The sequence below is a fragment of the Pectinophora gossypiella genome, chromosome 21, assembly GCF_024362695.1.
Source record: "Pectinophora gossypiella chromosome 21, ilPecGoss1.1, whole genome shotgun sequence".
NCBI classification, from domain to species: Eukaryota; Metazoa; Arthropoda; class Insecta; order Lepidoptera; family Gelechiidae; genus Pectinophora; species Pectinophora gossypiella.
Genome location: NC_065424.1, coordinates 8821330 through 8835948, shown reverse-complemented (window position 1 = coordinate 8835948; position 14619 = coordinate 8821330). Strand labels below are relative to the sequence as shown.

At 40.2% G+C, this 14619-nt stretch overlaps 1 non-coding gene across 1 annotated transcript; it reads left to right on the top strand.

Annotated features, from left to right (window-relative positions):
* The first annotated feature begins 6456 nt into the window (after nucleotides 1–6456).
* Trnal-caa (transfer RNA leucine (anticodon CAA)) lies at nucleotides 6457–6530 on the top strand. The gene has a single exon. It is a non-coding gene; the product is annotated as a tRNA-Leu (tRNA).
* The last annotated feature ends 8089 nt before the right edge of the window (nucleotides 6531–14619 follow it).

Sequence of the window (14619 nt, the reverse complement as noted above, 5' to 3'; positions counted from 1 at the left end):
CCCACGGCAGCGTTCACATTACTTATTAAAATGAGTTGAATAGATTGCCGAGTACGTTCAATTATCTTTTATGTTCCATACATAGCTTTGGAGAAAACGCTAAGCTAAGAATGAATGAAAAGTGTTTACTTTATTACACACAGAATGAAAAAAGGCGGCCGTATCGCTAAAAGCGACCACTTCCAGACAACCTTCGATAGAGGGTTAATATACACAGTTACAGACTGCACTGTGGCGCGCAAACACATAGATTTAACATAATATAACCAAATAATATCCTATGGACAATTAATGAATATAATGATACATTAACTTATATACGGAGTGTTAGTGACATCGTAACGAATACTGAGGGGGATGATTCAGACCATGATTCTGAGTTAATTTCAAGTGGAATTTTCCGTCGCAAAATTCATGAAAATTTTTGTGTTTCATACTTTTACAACGGAAAATTCCACTTGATAAGAATCATGGCCTGAATTATCCCTCAAAGTTTTCGTTACGATGTCACAAACACCCTGTATATACACATATACATACACAGATATATAATAAATATACATATAAATGTTTTATTAAAGAGCCTGGCGCTGAACCACTGGACCACAGGGGCCGTTGGGACACTAATTACTCTGAGGTATTATTACTAAATAAAGACAAACAAGTCAAATCGAACTACACTATTTAACGAACTCCGAAACCGTCTGTCACGTCACTCCCAAACAACCCGTAAGTACTTCAAACTCGCCCCCGCCACAGATTATACCCGGAGTGTTTACTTCTTGACTTCAACACCCATAAAGTTATCGAGAGCTGTTTACTTCAAGACCCATGAAGTCCGATCGATGCGCGTTATGGTCACCGGAGACGTAAACATTTCCAAAGAATTATTCAAGAATATGGTTATAGTCGCTTGAGTTGCGTTGCTCAGTGTGACTTGTCCAGAATTTATTATGAAAATGACTTCGATTCCTATCTTAACGGCCTCCGTGGTCCAGTGGTGGAGCGTTGGGCTCATAATCCGGAGGCCTTGGGTTCGAATCCCGGTGGGGACATATCACATAAATCACTTTTTTATCCCTAGTTTGGTTAGGACATTACAGGTTAATCGCCTGATTGTCCGATTAAGATGACCCCAAATAAGATTATCCCAAATAAGATGACCCACACGATAAGAAGAAGAATTCCTATCTTACATTACATAAAAGATCCCGCATATTTTCCATGGGGAAAAGCACAGACCATGGTCCTTGAGGTCAGTGAATACTACTTACCTACTAAGATCCTGTCCCAACACTTTGCTTCTTCCACTGTCATAAAAATCTCCCTGTTTATACCTCCATTTTTATTAAACTTTCGTGTGGGTTGTGAGGTGAAATACCAACCTCATCAACCCTGGTGTCAGGCTTAATATTGAGCCGCCAAAGGCCCCTGACATGACTCATGTAACGATTACTCACTTCAATAAATAATAACCGGGACCAACGGCTTAACGTGCTTTCCGAAGCACGTATCATCTTACTTTCGGACAATCAGGTGATCATGTCCTAACCAAACTAGGGATCACAAAGTGATTTTTGTGTTATGTCCCCACCGGGATACGAACCCGGGGCCTCCGGATCGTGAGTCCAGCGCTCAACCACTGGACCATAGGCCGAGAAGTATTATGAATAGTTCGTTTATTTGAATAGTTTTTTTTTTTATTTAAGACTAAAAGTAAGACCCAAAGGGGGTGGGGTCGGCGCCGGATTCCAATTAGCGCGGGGGGGGACGTTACCGTTCTTCACTCTATGCTTACAATACAGACGAGAATAGTATCAAATTGTGTTGCCGTCTGTCCTCCCCGCGCCCGCGACAGTTTACGATCTTGTTTACCAACATGTCTGCGCTTTAGCACTGGGAGTCATTACTACTAGTCAGCGGTAGCATCTATGTAGATCTGACGATACTAGGTACATTATAGTTACTGTTATTGCGCCTTAACAAGCATCTGACCATAAAATATAAACATTATTATTTAGCAAGTATTATTTTTTGCTATTGATATCGTTCCTAACGTTTACCATTATTCAAGTAAAGTATAAAATTGGGCAAATCAACTATTAGCTAACTATTGTAAATTTCATATCATTACAATGTTATTGAAGTAGATCGAAAACCAACCTATATTCAGTCTAAGGTATATATTACCTTAGAAAACTTTCATACGAGTAGAAGTTCGACGTAGTAATATGAGGGTATTAGGCTTAGGCATAAGGTAAGTGTACCTACGTAGCTGGCAGTTTGCTGCGGTCATATTGCTTCTAAGCTGACGAGTCTGCTAGTGTGCCTTGTAAGAGGAGTTTAATGTGAATCGAGTCACAGGCGAATGGATCGAAGATGTGCAGGCGTCGACCAATCAGCGCGAGGGAGTAACGACAGCGCGGATTTCCCTTGGTCTCTCGCAAACTGTGATTGGTTGATTTCTGCACATCTCAGCTCCGCGACTCTTTATTGCACAATTACACAATAACGCTTTGGCGGCTCAATAGTAACCCTGGCACCAGGGTTGATGGGGTTGGTAATCCACTTCACAACCCACACGATAGAAGAACGCAAAAACCAATTTTCAATCAGAACGAAAAAATGCTATAGGCGGCCATATTGCTTAACAGCAAATTCTTTCAAGCAACCTTAGGGTTACCCTATAAATGACGGTTCAAAGTGTAACTATGTTACCTGCTGAAAGATATTATAACATTTGAATTTAGTGACGATTTTTTATTGAAATTGTGGCGATTGATAGTTACAAAAACCATGTCCTCGAATCCCGTCATCAGCGACCAGTGATGACGGTGATCAGTGTGAATGTCCTGAAACGATCTCTATCTTATTTCTTAAGGAATCTCAAGGTTGTCATACCCATCTACTTATTCTCTCGTGTGGGTTGTGAAGTGGATTACCCCATCGACAAATTTGGTGATACCCTGAACACAATCCCTTTGATTTACTACCACTCCTGCCTCGTATAGGCGGATTTAGTTCTGTTGTATTTTTTTCCAACTCTTCGCTTCAAAAAGTTCAACTACTCAGGTACCAATAGTTAGACATTCCCTTTGCAATGTATCTTCACTCAACCTTCGTGTGTGGATGTGTTCTCAGTTTAAAATAGTCCTCCCCACCCCCCCCTCCCTTCACCGCCGCTCATTACCTCGCAATTAGCGCGCGAATCTGCCGGTACTGTTAATTGGCCACTCCAGACTCGCTGCACTTGCGGCCAAAATAAGCAGCGACATCGAGGATAGGTTACATTAATATACTTTATGCAAAAACTTGGGGTGGGGATAGAGAAATCTCAAGATTACCTATCAATATAAGAATGTCTTAACTTTGAAGCGATAAGAACTAAACCTGGCTACAAATGTTTATTGGTAGAACTTGGTGAATTGACTCTGAGAAGGGAGTATTTATAGCCTCCAAAAGGGTAAGATACGAATTAAATTCCTCCCGAGAAGTTTTTCTTATACGTACATTAAGCGACTTTTTTAGCATAAACTCTTGCCAATGTTGCGATGTAAATGGAGATCAGTTGCTATAGAAAACAGCACTCGGTAAACGGCAAGCGCTCAATAATAGGATCGTAAAAATGTTACAGCCGACAGCGCTTTTGTACAATTATTGTTCCCAATTGCTGGGGATTAGGAGCCGCTTCTGTTCAAAACATTGTTAAGGGATTCGAAGATGTATCGATGTTATAAGCAGAAATAAAAGCACAATACTTTTCTGCTGAAGTCACTGCGTCCAGATTAGGTCTCCAATGCGTCGTGTAAGTACTTATGCCTATTCTTACATCAAACAATGTTAAAGTATAGACTAAGTAAACAGTTGAAAAGGTAGACAAAACATTTTGTACGAAAATATGGTCGGAATAAAACATTTCCTATTCTTATTTTTACTTATAACCAACACCGCACAACATTACAAAATTTACAAAGAGCGAGATTTCTTCAGAGATTGTATAACTTCCTTACAGTTTAAATCAAACAAGTAACTCAAACGACCGCTTCATTACCAAAAGAATGGAATAATTAAAACAGTAGTTTATGTGTACAATATACAGTAGTTTACTATGTGTGTGTGACCCATACACACGCACACAACAACAATATATTTCAGTCGACGTGGGTTTCACTTCAAACAATTAAAGAAACACTAATTTAATGATTGTACTACTCGGCCGGAGAGGATGGTTAATTGTTAAAATTCGTAGTTAAAAAATGTAATATCTTAGTAAGTAAGTAAGTAAAATCTTTATTTCCTCTACAAAGACACATGGATACATAAATACATACAATACAATATTTGTAGAGGCTGGAGCCTAAACTAGGATACCCTGTGTTTTAGGACTCCAGGCCTCCACCTCCAGAAAGTCATGGTCAAGAGAAAATAACAAAATAGAAAAAGAAAAAATAAAAATAGTTAACTTGAATTAAACATCACAGACTAAATCACAAATCATTTTTTAAAAAGAAAATATCAATTCTATAAATGCTTTTATGCGTGTGTGTGTGTGTGTGTGTAGTGAATATCTACTTGTTATAATTACGTACTATAGCAATTTACGAATGATACAGTAAACATTTCTATAACGTATTTCACAAATTTAAATTCAAAAATATGTTTATGCTGTAGGTAATATAATTTACACTTTCAATCATCATAAAGAACGTGTCATCCGCCTAAAACTACTGCAGTTTCTCACAACCTGTTTAACCGGGGAAAAGAGGCTGCAAGAAAAGCCTCGGCCCAGGGCCCTAGATGTCATCATAGCGGTCTTCGACGCGTAATAATTATTCTGGACAATCATTATTTGTAGCTTTTTAAAGGTGTTTTTGTGTTGGGGGCTGTTATAATTATTTTTTATTATTAGGCACCAGGCCCAGTGCATCCCTTTCCTGCGCGCGCACTGCTATTTTATATCATAATGTATTATTTTGATTTGTGCCAGTATAAAACACTCACACGTACAAAACACATTAGTTACCGTTTGACGAGGATATCCTATAGTTATAGTGGTGGTATGTCTCAGGCCCCACCAGTGACCGCCAGCTGACACGCGAGATGTTATCGCCACCACCGCCACCGGCTACTGCCCAAAGGTTTAGCTAAGTTACATAACAAGAAAATTACAACCTTGTCATAATTATGACTGCTGTGGTTTAACTCATGGTGCCACCAGAACTTCCCATTTGTCCGGCCAAGTAGTTAATGACATATGCGACAAATCTACAAAAGTCACGTCAATAAAAGAATGGTAGAAAAAAAGAAAAAAAAAGGTGCCACCTAAAGTCATATTAGCACTTAACCACCGATTGTTGTTACCGATTACCGGGTTAGAGCCATGCTCCCCATTTGCCTGGCCAAATGGTGAGTAACCTCGAGCAAATGAAAATGTCACGGCCTTAAACAAAGATCTTACTTGTTGTATAAGCGGACGGAAACTTTAACTATGATGTGATCGGAGCTACAATGGATTTGCATGTGTGAAATTAAAATTACAATTTTTTCAGTTCTCGATCATGCAAGAGAGGAGAACCAGTAAGTACGTCTTTAATTTGGGAATAGGTACTCTATGGACTTCACTAAAAGTATCAATTGGCTCACTAATAAGTGAGGTGATACTCGACATTTATCCAGCGTAGGGTTGTGACTTGTTATAAGCGATGTTTCTATTTAATGTTGTGATGTAATTTGTTTTCTTTGATTGTTATTATGTACGTGTACTTTGTTTGAATATTTTTTCTCTCTCCCTCTTTTTGTCCTGTGTATCTTACCAGATATCATAATCTGGACAACATACAAGTCACGATTATAAAGTCACTTGATCAACGTTGAAGGAAAATCCGTATCATGTGTACATTTTGATGGTATGCGTTTTGGTGCCCTTTGTGGTTGGGTTACTTTACCCGGGTTCGAAGGCTAGGTGGTCGCTGCTAAAAACCTTTGCCTGCCAATTTGTACACTTTATGAAAGCTGACATGAATATAGAGCAACTACTTCTATGGAATTCTATAATATCTACTTATTCCTTCACCGGCCAAGTAATCAACGCCATTCATAATTCATAATGATTTATTGTTTTTTTTTATTATTATTATTCTTTTTATCATCTACAATAAGTCACGTCGAAAAAAACTTACTCCTTGAGCTATTCTGAAAATCATATTTTATTAAAAACTAGGATTACGAAAGCAGTATATAAAGCGAAGGTTAGTGGTAGGGCTGGCAGAGGAAGACCTAGAAGGACGTACATTGACCAACTCGAAGACGTCCTTAGATAAGGTTCAGTAGGATCTACTTTGAACCGACGTGCGTTTATGAAACGATTGATGAATGTGGAGGAAGCAAGAGAAGTGTTCCATAGGCTCTGCTTACCCCGGTGGGAAATAGGTATGAGTTCATGTATGTATGTGTACGGCCTCCGTGGCCCAGTGGTTGAGCGTTGGGCTCAAGATCCGAAGATCCTGGGTTCGATTCCCGGTGGAGGGACATATCATAATAAATACTTTGTGGTCCCTAGTTTGGTTAGGACATTACAGGCTGATCACCTGATTGTCCGAAAGTAAGACGATCCGTGCTTCGGAAGGCACCTTAAGCCGTTGGTCCCGGTTACTACTTACTGATGTAAGTACGTAGTCGTTATATGAGTCATGTCAGGGGCCTTTGGCTTTTTTTACAAAAATTTTTTTTTTTTTTTGTTTTGTCAGTAACCCTGACACCAGGGCGGATGAGGTATATATTTAGAACTAGTTTTGCATTTGAACACAATCTCCCCTCGCAGCGACCCTGCTGCTGATAATGGCGGCACGTCACATGGTTATCGCGGGTCTACCAACTTCGACACACGCCGCGACAACTTTTCATATTTGTCACCGGAGTCGCGCCTGTGTTTCGTAAGCCCGCATCTATCTAGCTTACATGCTACGACATAACTGAAGAGTCATTATGATTCATGCAAGTTATGCATACTTACATTAAACATTCAACATTTGCCTTCTGAAAACTTACTAAAATCATTTAACCGAGAGAGAGAGAAAAATAAAGATTTAGAACGAAACGATAATTATTTAAACACGTCTCATGCCGCGGCTAATGCAAAGTGAAGTCCTTTTATTTTCGACGCCACCGCAGATGATCGGGCTGTTAGTGTGTTGCATTTATAAATAAGTACTATTATTTTTTGGTTTTTCATTATGATTTCGGCGTTCCTTTTTTGTACTTAATAATTTTTAATTTTTTTTACCCTCTCGTGTTGATTGAGGGGAGGCCTGTGCCCAGCAGTGGGACGTATAAAAACTGTTTATGTTATGTTGTTTTATTGTACGTACACGTCTCATAATGCCATTTCTGGGCACAAGCGTGACGTCACCGCAATCCATTTAGGCCTTCGCCACCATAACGACAGGATCAAATCGATTTCGATTTGCTTCAATCTGAATCAGCTTCGTTTTACCCGGTAGGGCCCCAGCTGCTCACTGTGGGTAGTGTACACACACAGACACGAGTCAAATTAGATTTTTTTTGTTTGACCTAAACTCATGGAACACTTTGATGTAAAGGCTATTTCGTCACAGAACTCGTGAATCGGCAATCAATAAGTATTATTCTACAACAAAACTTGATCAGGCAAGTGGTGCGCCACCGCCGCCCCCGGGCCACAGCTAACAAAAGCGACAACTTGTAACTACAACCATTTGTCTGCCAACAACCAGCGTGAGGAGAATGACAGAGCGTCCCACTCACTTTACACCCGGCTTGTCGTTAAACAGAATTATTAATATCCGGAACCGTATTTATACAGGTATTTGTTAGGTGTAGGTAGGATTATTTTATGCAAACCTTTCAGCGCCTTCATGTATTTTAATAACGTCGAAATTTGCTGTAAAAGGTAAATCCAATCGATGCGCTTCCGGATGAGAGTCCCAAGCACTCCCTGTCGCCCACCAAGTGGTGATTGCCATTCGAGGCACACTGAACAACAGCTCAGGAACAGATCTCACCACTTGTGTAATTAGTTGGTGAAAGAAGCATAACGGACATCCCTTGGGTCCTTTCAGTATAAATTAGTCGTTTAAACATCGCATCGCTACTAATCGCAACTGGCAAGCGCCTTCAACAAACTTCTTGATTCAAGTATGTCTGTGTGTTTGCTCTTGTGTTTCTGCCAGGCACTTGTGCAAGGCATAGAAAATGTAGTCGACACAGTATTTGGTGTTTGTTCGCAACTTGTACACAATGAGAATTAATTTTAATATGTTGTTCAGTTTAGTTTGGTGATCCCAAGAGTGTAAGATAAATAATGCGGCGTTTTCTATTTACATTGTGATAATTACATGGGAACATGAGAGTTTTGTTTGTTCTCGGATGTTATAATGATTATCAATGTTAGTACAGTGCGGTGCCTTGGGAGAGTATGACAGGTGAATACAAAAAATACGCGGATGTTCATTTGTTTGTTTAAAAATGTAACTCTTTTCTCTAGTGTTTTCTCGTTTTCACGGGGTCCACTAAACTAACCAACTAACCTAACCTGAAGATTTGACAGGATCGGATTTTACAGAAGCGGCTGCCTATCCGGCCTTCCAATCCGCAAAGGAAAAACCAGCCCAATACAGGTTAGGCCACTCAAATATCAAAACTTAAAGGATGATAAATCTTTTTTCGTTGCTAAAAGCTAATGACAAATGCCGCGTCCAGAGACGCGCAGCGCGTGACGCGGGATGCGGGAAAATCAAACATCATGACGATGTACTGAGCGTTCACAGAAAAGCGTTGTTGCAGGCGTTTGTTTGAATTGTAGACACATATGGCGGGTGAGGCGCTTGACGCGCTGCATGAGCTTGTGATGAACGTAGAATACGGTTGACGCCCCGCGTGTCCTGAACACGACCTAAAGCTTCATCCCCACTAGGGGAAATTTTGTCGAGCGACATGTGCCACCGGACAAATTGTGCCATATCGCACGACATCTTGTCTCGTGACTTTTTCGTATAGTTGGAGAGAGATAGTCGTCGGGCGAAGTGTGGCGGTGAGATGTTGTTCGATATCGCCCGATGTCCGTGGAGACGAGGTTTTAGATCCCCCTGACTATAAAATTGAAAGGACCCAAGCTGATCTAGTTTTACAGCCGAGTCGACCCTACAAGCTACATCATGTTCGAGAACCCATTTATTTGGAGGAAATAACCAGACAATATAGAAAGGGCTGTGGGAAAGGGAATAGGCTGTGCGCAGCTATAAAAATCTATTGAGCGAAATAAAACTTGCAAAAGTTGAGTGTTGGGACCTAGCTAGTGCGTTTGAGTCAAATTTTCCGTTTGTGTTTATTCGAAGGACGGATATTAACAGACAGGTTTTTTCACAGGAGTGACTTTTTTTTTACTTATTGACTTTTTGTAGATTTCCCGCAGATGGCATTACCTACTTGGCCGGAACAAATAGGGAGCGCTGAGGGCTCTCACTCGGGTCATCTACTCGAAGGGAAGGAGATCATTTACAAAACAATATCGAAAGCAGTGAATAACGGATGTTACCATCGGTTCTGGGTTTATGTAAGTACCTTCTTTGTTTTTTTATTGAATGTACATTAGTTCACAGTTTATTAATTTATCCATCTTATGACGAATGCCGTGAGTGCTTCGAGGTCATATTATCGGTGACTTACAGAGATGAGATGAAAATAATAGTTATTGAATGTAAAAATATTTTTAGGAGAGCGTTTAGTATTTATTTATAATATCATTTAGGAGGCCATATCTTGTATTTTCAAAATTAAAAATAAAAACCAATTTGGACATATCCTTAGAAAACGTTCAGTAAGATCTACTCTGAACCGGCGTGCGTGTATGAAACGATAGATGGATGTGGAGGAAGCAAGAGAAGTGTGTCAGGATCGAAGCAAATGGAATTCCATAGTCTCTGCTTACCCCGGTGGGAAATAGGTGTGAGGTGTGAGTTTATGAATGTAAAAATGATAACCTATAATATAAAATACATTTTTTGTGTCTGTCAGTTTTAAAACTATAAAAGTACCTAATTTATTTTGAAAATACCCATTTTGTGGTTATTACTTTGAATATAAAAAGCGTTTGTTTTTATTCGAAAAACGAAAAATAAAATGTCTTGTTTTAACTGTAATTAGGCACATAAAAAAACTATTTTTAACACTCTGGTGATCTACGTCTCGATCGGGGTAGGCGTCCAATTTAGTTGAATTCAGGTACGTACTTTAATGGTAGTAGGTTGCCGTTTGACAAAGCACCACAATCTCACCTGATGGAGTGTGGACGTGGCCGCAGCAGCGATGTCTCCCCATCGAACATGCAATCAGAATGGATCACGCTCCAACTGAGCCCCGCCATCAATCTGACGTCACACGCGTGACGTCATCGCCGCGGTTACTCACCCCTGACGCCCCTGATCGAGTTACCGCCCGCATGCCAATTTACCTGCTCTTCACACTCACTAACTAGAGAAACTTCATACTAAGATATTTCACGTAACACATACGTAAAACGTCTAAGATCTATAACAGTAGAACAAAATAACTATAGAACAACGGCCCCCGCGGTCCAGTGGATGAGCGTTCTGCTCACGATCCACAGGTCCTGGGTTCGAATGCCGGTGGGGACAAATCACAAAAATTGCTTTCTATCCTTATTTTGATTAGGACATCACAGGCTGATCACCTGATTGTCCAAAAGAAAGATGATCCATATTTCGGAAGGCACGTTAAGAAGTTGGTCCTGGTTACTACGTAGTCGTTACATAAGACCTTTGGCAGCTCAATAATAACCCTGATACCAGGGCTGATGAGGTTAATAATCCACCTCAAAATCCGCACGACAGATGAAGACCATAGAACAGAATCAATCGGCCAAATCTTGACTGATAAAATCACTATGCTAATGAACGTCACAATGAAAGAGAATGTAATTCACTATGTTTTAAGTTATAACTCGTGCCGCGCATTGAAACTATTGTGAAACATTATCTATATTGAAATATAATCACTGACTGTACTGAACTAGACTTTTCGTTTTACTGTACATTATGTAACTCACGACGCGAGAGCAAAGCAACTTACGAAGAGGTAAAATGGATGCGATGAACAGTATGGAGAGAGGTGATATAGTACATTACTGCCCATAATAGTGGAATATGTTGGACACATTAGAAGGGACAGTGAACGTCAGGACCGCCTATGGTAATATCACATATTAAATTATCTTAATAAAATATACGCAAAAATATTGTACGCATTTTGATCTAAAATGTGCTAAGATTATGAAGCTTTGAGCGCTAAATGGTATGGCCATCCTGACGGCAGGACCGCCGGTGTATTTCTATATCTCGTTAACGCCTACAGCTGTCATTCTGAAACCTATGCCAATGTTTAGTGCGCATTTGAACTTCAGAATGCACGCAACATCCAAACAAAATACCCCGGTACACGGCAAAATAGGTTTTTATGCAACATGCCCGGGGAAAAATAGGTGAACACGTACAACGGCTTAATCTATATCAGTGAGGTTTTTTATTTGTAGGTATAGTCATAGAATAAAGAATAATACTTTGTACAGAACGGACACTCTCCGCCCCGCACCAATTAGTATTGCCGATGCCGAGCTAGATTTAGATTTACGATTTTTGTAGGTTTCACTCAGAACTGTGGAGATTAAATGGGCAAAATACTGTGGAGGCTGATTCCGCACACGGAAGTGCTGCTGTGGTCTGGCGAGAGAACGGTGGATGCTGCCGAGGTCTGACCTGGTGCGCGTGGAAAACGCAAGACGGGGCGGCCCAAAGAGACCTGGCGATCCTCGGTTGACTGGGAATAAAACAACTCTCGGCATGTCATGGGAGCAAGCTACAGAGGCTGCAAATGTTCGCGAGGAGTGGAGATCTGTTATTAGAGCCCTACATCCCAACAGGAGATAAAATGATTAGAAAAAGTAGCAGAGAAGTTTGCCCCAGATATCATTAACTACTTGCCCGGGCTAATGGGGAGCGCTGCGTCACCACTCTGTGAGTTTATGGATGTCTTACTACTCCCAGAAGATAAAGGTACGTATATCCTACATACTACCTACGTATACCTATATATGCATAAACTATAGCAGTGGAAACCCGCTGTAACAAGAGTTGGGTCACATCAACTGTGGTGAGCATAAAATCTCTCCGACACTACATCAGTATTCTACGACCTTACCTTGAGTTTTGCGCACACACATAGTGAATAAGTAATAAAATGTATCACACCTACCTCGGTAGCGAGTGAGCTATTTAGACACCTCCACTTTATGACATGATCATTAAATAATTTAATTAAAAACTGTAATGTTTCACTGACACAGTTGGCTTGACCATCACAGACGGCGATACGGCTCACCACCCGTCACGTTAGTCTAACAGAAAACTCGGTGAGTTGTGTGTACTTAGTTCATCTTGTGATGGATGTGCAACATGGACGAGGATGACAATCCTTAGGATATAGTCATCAGCTTATGTTATGAAATGAGCCTATTGCCTAACGTTTCTTATTATAAACCCACGCCTATTTCCCACCGGGGTTAGCAGAGGCCATGGAGTTCCATTTGCTTCGATCCTGACACACTTCCTTCCTCAACATTTATCAATCTTTTAATACACGCACACCGGTTCAGAGTAGATCGTAATAAACCTTTTCTAAGGCATCCACAATTTGGTAAATGTACGTCCTTCTAGGTTTTCTCTGCCAGCCCTTTCAGAAATGTAATTTAAAGGCAATCAATCAATAATTCTTCAATGGACAAAATCATATACTTACTATACAATATACAATTATCAATCCGTAATCATTCTGGTTTTCTATTTACGTTTTGTTCTTCAATGCACAAAAACATATACTATACAATTTACAATTATCAATCCGTAATCATTCTGGTTTTGGTTTTGGATGAATATGGTTTGTGTAAATAATTAGTGCCGATCTGTATCTTGAAGCTTAATAAGCGGATCCCAGGATACCGCTATTTAAAGCAAGAAAGAGTTAATGAATCAAGTGACAAAAAGCTCATATCACTACATGAAAGTGAGCCAACAACAATGATCCACCAGTGAGACGCTCCCACGTCTGAGGCACGCATTAGTATATTCTGGACGCATTAGTACGCACGCATTAGTATATTGGGAATGTAATCCCGATTTCGCGGGATTGCGATCTCGCGAGATTTCGTCTAATTTTTCGGGATCAATCCTGAAGCATAATATGACGAGATCCCATTCGAGATTGACAGGATGGGGCGAATCTCTTTGAGTTATAATTTTGATTATGCTGATTTCAAAGAAAACTTAATGGTTTTCATTTTCTTTCAAAAATAGTTTGTTTTAATTAACCTCACTATCACAAACAAGTAGTTTTCATCGTTGTCAGCCACCCCAACTTTATACTTTTTAATGAACTAAACGAGATCCCCAAAATTTCGGGATCTCGCTGGATAGATATTTCCAATCCCGCGGGATCTCGAAGTTGCGATCGCGAGTCGAGATTGCATTCCCTAATTCACACCGTCACCCCGGCATATCCCGTCCCGTCCCGGCAACTGCCGATAAATTACGCAATTCGGGTTTAAAAAAAAGAATATAACAAATCCCGCTGGCTTAGTGTCACGTATTGTTAGCAGTCGATGGTGATTAATGAGGTCCCGTATAACTTTGTTATATTGAATTGTAAATCGATTCGAGAGCTGTTTACAGAAAGACAGACAGCCAATATACAAAACAATACAAAACACATTATTGCACATGAGCAGCACAACATACAGGACAATTACAAACTGACAGCAGAAATACAATTGGCGGCCTTATTGCTAAATAGCTATTTCTTCCAGGAAATCTTAGGGTGAAAGGAAAACGCTGAAACATGGTGCAATACAGTAATAGAATATAAATATGAACAAAGAAAAATAATAATTCAGCACAGGTCTAAACCAACGATTGTCGAATTTGTTTTCGAATTAATGTTTGGATCATAAATGATTATCATGACAACTTGTACTGTAATAAACAATATAAGTAACATTTAGGAACCCCAGAGACACAGCAGCCAGGACACTTCATACAAAAATCTCGTTCTTACCGTGTACCGCCTTATCCCGTGCGTGCGGGTGAGACAGACAGTTCCCCTAACCCCCCATTAACTTATGGCTTAAATAAGCAAAACTGACCCTCGGGGGTGAGGTATATCAAACTAGCTCCAAGCTCGAATCGGTGCGGAGCAGAGTGTCCATTCTGATACGTTATTCTTGTTTATTCTATGCCCTAGCGTCCATTCAATGACGAAGCTACACGGTAATCCAATGCCTCTTGAATTTTACTTTGCAGATTTTTTGCTGCTCACAGAGACTTTTACAGAGCCGAATTTAATTCCAGAGGCGTGTGATCTCTGGCACAATATTTCGTTTTAATATTCGCGCGATACGCTACCGTACAAATGCGCACCGTACAAAAGTGTAGGCACACTTTATAAAGTGTACGCGACATAATTAAACATTTACGCAAATAATACAATTCCTGGTGAAATGAAACGCATTAAGAGTCT